Source organism: Electrona antarctica, assembly GCF_951216825.1.
Source record: "Electrona antarctica genome assembly, chromosome: 12".
Taxonomy (NCBI): domain Eukaryota; kingdom Metazoa; phylum Chordata; class Actinopteri; order Myctophiformes; family Myctophidae; genus Electrona; species Electrona antarctica.
The window spans coordinates 34,374,583-34,380,616 of NC_136793.1; positions in this window are offsets into that span (position 1 = coordinate 34,374,583).

The window sequence follows — 6,034 nt, forward strand, 5'->3', positions numbered from 1 at the left end:
TTGCTATTTTGGTCACACACATTTGGGAAGGCGCATAGTGGAGTTTAAAAGCACCCGTAAGCCGTATGCCAAATTAGTTTGGTATAGAGCAGCGTGCACCGTGCGCCTGCAATGGAGATGTCCGGAGTCAGGCTGCTTCATCTGATCATCTCTCCTTATTCTCCTATGCATCTCTTTGTAATTTTCCTATAATGAGCAGAAGTGAGTGCCTATCACTTCCTTGTGTCCATTGTGTTTATATATGTCTAGTCAAAGAAGTTATTTGGCTTAAGTTGTGCCAGCCTTTTCGCACGATTCCATTTGCTCGTTCAGTTTCATCACTCCATAGCGCAGCAAATGGGGTTTAATCCGATTTCCCGAAATTTCATTTTCGCTTTATACCGTTTCGTAGAGACGGCTTATACACGCACAATCTATATACCAAATGAAAGCTTGAATTTCGATGATCACACAGCACTTTGAAATGTTAAAAATTAGAGATTTGAGTGAGTTGTGACTCAATGATTGCAGCACAAGTGAGACTTCAAGGCAAGCAACGCATCACTCTTCCATGGGAGTCTGGGAGACCGTAAGGCTATGAAGCAATAGCACTGAGCATAACGGGCAACTGATAAGGGATCTCTTAAAGGCAATGGCATGTGGCATGGTGATTGATTTAATTATTGTAACGCCCAAACCACACCTATGCATAATGTAATGGGTAACGGAGGTGTTTTAGGGATTTAGACAGGTAACCAAAATACCAACTTTAGTGGGGGAACACCCCTTCCCCACTGCTAAATCCCCAAATACTGTATTTAGAAAGCTCAAACGAAAATGGAGCCCCGAGTGTTCAAACTGATATGGCCATTCAGTCTTTTAATATGTGTAAAAAGCCTATTTACTTTGTCTTACTGTATAGGCTATGACTGTCGTAACCGATTGTCAGCAAGGGACACAATTTACAGTGCCATAAGTGTCAGTTGACAGCTGATGAAGTGTCAATGTGTCAGTTACAGGCTACAGAGATCTTTGAAACCCCTTGAGGCAATATGCAGCCCGTGATCCTTAGACCAGGCTACTAGGCTTTGGTACATCCCTCTACCGGAACTCATTTTGAAGTCAGTTCTTGTCACACACTTATTTGATGTCTTCTGTTGATTTTGTTTGTTTCACCTTTATTTTGTTACTGCTAGTTTTCTTTTATATATTTATCCCTGCTCTTTTATTCTGTGAAGAACTATGAAAAAGGGCTTTGAAAAGTGCTATGAGAGTTGGGGAAACCCACACACTGCCAAACAAAAAATGGTAATCCAAATGTATAAGAGATATATATCAATTTTACTAGCTGAAATTTAAATTACTACAGTGGTTGGTCCCCATTGGGCACTGGCCTACTTGGAACATATATGGAGATCTTTGTCAGGCATGCCCAAATATGGAGTCTATGGAGACGTCAGAATGATGTCAGAATAGGCCAGCTCCATATATGGACCATGGGCAGGGGCCCTGTCCAGAGCCCGGGCAGAGGCCTTTTTGGGGCGGTTCTGGACAACCGTGGGTCTGACCGACTCAACACTGGGCACGGCACTCCCTGTGGGGGTGTGGAACGCGTGTGCCGTCGGTTGGGCAAATGGTTCTCGAGTTACGTGGATTACAACCGTACACACACACGCACGTACGCACAGAGATGTGGCGCATTTATAGTAGGATATTGACAATGTTCACCTTATATGAGAATTTGTTTGTATCTCATCTTTTTTGATGTCTGGGTTTCCTAGAAAATGGAACAGAATCTGATGTTTTGGGCTGGTTAGACCATTGACTGTATATAAACTGGTTCAGAGCTCTGAGAAGACCAGATCAATGCAACAACTGCAGTGGTTTAAAAATAATAATAATAATAATAAACAAGTCTTGTCTGAATCCAGCCACTCTAGTCAACACACTAAACCTATATTTTCTACAGTACAGAGGTTGTGAATATTTGACTGTTTGGTTAGTGCATCATTGATCTTCTTGTACAGTATGTTAAAATGTTTTGTTGAAATGTATACAAAAAAATCTGTGATTATGCTGCAGGTATCGTGTCTGTGATTATCATGAGCAGGTGATTAGAAGGTTGTAAGCTGTTTTTTTTAAGGCAAACTTGAGCATTGGGTAAATAGTAAATAACTATTGCATTAATTCTTGTCAAGTTGTCCCTGAATTAAACCCTCAAAGACAACTTGTGGCAGTTATACTAGAGCTACACCCTGAGGTGCAACTGAGGTAGAAGCAAACATAGTAATTACATTGGTAGGTGAATGAAGCAAACATAGTAATTACATTGGTAGAGGTGAATGAAGCAAACATAGTAATTACATTGGTAGAGGTGAATGAAGCAAACATAGTAATTACATTGGTAGGTGAATGACGTGAAACTGATCGTTCATGACTTATTTTCCAAGATGCTTTTTTTATATTTAAGCCATTTTATTTAACAGATTAACATTGAATTTATATAACGATTGTATTTGTGTGACTGACAAATTTGATTGTCTGAGTTTGTTTTCTTGTCAAATTGTCATAATTTAGGTTTCAAATTCTGTGTGGTGTTCAGATAAGTGCAATTTAAAAAGGCATTTTTTAAAATGGATTGAAATGAGCAATGTATGCTTCTTTCATCTGCCATAACATTTTTTTACATGCTTTTATTAAAATATTAACGGAAACTAAACTGTGTTTTCATTTAACAAACTTTTGTAGCTTGATAGCTAGACAATGCCATGTCATCAAAGCACAATAAAATAGATTGACTGAGTGAATACTTTATTACATCTATCAAATTAAAGTTACACTAGGCATGGTTGTGAGACCGAAACGTTGTTACTCAGCTGAATAAACTGCTGCCATTTAAATGAAGACAGTGTGCGGGATCTCCTTTTGTCTCATTATTCGCCCTGGTTGCCTGCTCCGGCGCACCTGTCCCTGTAGATGTGCAGAAGGACTTTTTTCTACAAAGTGTGCCAGGTATAACATTGTAGCTAGCTACACTGTTAACCTTCCTTGCACTGAATGAAGACTGCTTTATTTTTCCCTTGTAAATACCGGTCCATATCCATCTGACATATGAATATGAATTAATTACATCAATAAACAGAGTAAATGTAAATGTCTTGTTACAATATTTGGGTTTATTCCATGAGAAGAGATCTTACAAGCATCGGAATAGTTGTAGGTATATTCTTCTGACGTTTAAACAGAGATACAATAGTTGTATACACAGCGTGGGGTATTAGTCCAGTAATAATGTAATTTGACCTCAATCTAATTGCAAAAAAAACAAACTCAGCTGATTTTGCATCTTCAATATATCCTGAATAACAGAAAAAAAGTTGCCTGGAATTGTGTGAGGGGAAAGTGTTGAAAATGGCCTATACAGTATGGCCACCATTGACATCCTATTATAAGGCAATATTTTTTAAATTTCCTTATGCTTTAAGTAGCATGTGACATATCAAACTAGGGGGTTTTCATGATGCTGAAGCCATTCCAAGCATTAGTTTTGCACAATTTTTTATTTTCAACACTTTCCCCTCAGACAATTCCAGGCAAATTTTTTTCTGTTATTCAGGATATATTGAAGATGCAAAATCAGCTGAGTTTGGTTTTTTTGCAATTAGATTGAGGTTGACCCTGTATTTTCCATAGATTTCCTGTACTATATGCCACACGTCATCACATCAGCACTGGGGCTGTGTCGCCATCTTGCTTCGTTTCCATGGCAAGGGTTGTGGTAACTTTTTTTATGCACAGTGCTTGTAAAAACAAAACGGTGTGCCAGACAACTCCAGGGGACAACTGAAAACAATCCCGGGGTTAAACTGCTACCTAATATTGATACCAGGAGGAGGCCAGCTAGACCAAAGCAAAGTTACAGGCTGCCTGAAAGGCACATGCAGACACTTCCCTAACCATATTGACACATGAAAAACGGTACACTTGAGATCCATCAGAAAATGGTACAAAATAAGAATGTGGGAAGTGAGGACGCTGGCATCGACTGTTCGCCGCTTCACCTCCCAATGTATGAATGAATGAACCATTGTAAGCGCTTTGAGTAGGCACGTAGTGCATACAAAAGCGCTATAAAAATGCAATTCATTAATGGATAGTTTCAATTTGACCGTGTTATTACAGCAGTTTAATGCTTCTCTTGGCAATAAAGTACATGCATCAGAACACTATACAGTTGAAGCTTTTGTGATGCTGCACATTCAGTGACTTTCTTTTCATTTGTTGTCTTTCATTGTCATGATTAGCCCAAAGCCTCATACAAATAACATTTGACACTAGTGTCAGGCCAGTCCACTGCTTCTCATCATGTGATGGTGTTTGTTAACGTTGCAGCTCACTTTAAGAAAGACAATTACTCACTTAGACAGACAGACTGTATTGTATTGTTTTTGTTTGTTACACCACTGGCCTAGATTGCAAAACACAACCACATTTCACAAAACCAAGTGGAAACTAACTAGCAAAGTGGAAAACACAACTTCTCTATATAACATATAGCCTACATACACACATACATGCCACAAATATGCCATAATAATAATAATAATGTAATGCCATAATATTCTGTCAAAAACAACAACATGATAGCCTACTACGCAATGTCGTCCAAAACGTACTATACTTTACTGACTGTACTTTTGTACATTTTCATATATGGTATGTCCTCAAGAAAAAGTAATATTGTTATTGTCAGCCATTGTTTTTCAATACACATGTACTACATGTGTAGTATGACATAGTATGACATTGGCTACATGTCATGTAGCCAATGTCATACTATATGCCGTCATAAAAGGTCAACCAAATCCTCCCATTTCAATGCACGGGCCAGCTGTGGTGACTTACAATGTCCACAAGGTGGCAGTGCTTCTTTAACAATTACTATGAACTATGAAGTACATCAAAGAAATAGGCTATATTTCAACCATAGATTTCAACTACCTTCTTGATTCTCAAGTGGTTCTGCTGACATTTGTGTGATTCTACTCCAATACAGTAGTATAAAATCAGTATTTCAGACACTGTAAATCACAGTGACTGAATGTGTGTGTAAAATATTAATTGGGGGGTCAAATCCCCCAAAAACCTCGAAATGCAACTATGCTATCAATCAGTTTATCTGTGTTGTAGTCTGAACACTTCTCTGTTGTGCTCATTCTGCGAGCCCTGGCACAGTCTCTCCCTCCACCTCACTAGCCCTGGCACAGTCTCTCCCTCCACCTCACTAGCCCTCACTAGCCCTGGCACAGTCTCTCCCTCCACCTCACTAGTCACCTCACAGTCTCTCCCTCCACCTCACTAGTCGCTACCTTGTGTTTAGGTCAGTGGTTTTCAATCCTTTTTGTATCAAGGCCCATTCTTTATTGGGCATTTGAGCCACGGACCACCATTTGATGACATTTAGCCTCTCAGACCCAAAACTTTGAATATCTTGATCAAAATAACAATTGTTCTACATTCTCTAATTGTGTAGACTTGTAAATTAAGTAATGCAGATGTTTAACAATAATGTAACTCTTGAGAGTGTAAATTCATTTTACACCCTCAAGAGTTAAAGATCTATAAGGGTCCATTTGGTTACCAACTCTACATCATCATTTAGCTGGGGACCACCTGGAACCCCCTCAAGGACCACTGGTTGAAAACCACTGGTTTAATTGGGTCTAAAAAATACTGCCCACCCAATAAGAAATGATAAATGGTACAAATATTGTGTTATTCTTTTATATAAATAAATAAAAATATATATTCTCCATAACTTTTGATTGGACCCTACATGTATGTGTGTTAATGTTCATCTTAGAGGCCTGGGAATTGAAGACGCTTGGTCATATAAAACACATATCGGTGGCATTTTATGAGGCGCTCACTCTGGGACACATCTCCAGTAGTAATGAGCCTCTGCTCAAAAGCTTAATGTTGTGTGTAGTAGGTACTCTGGCGATAACGGGAGTAGTTGGGCGGAGGAAGAAAGGACAAGGGTGTGGTGGTGATG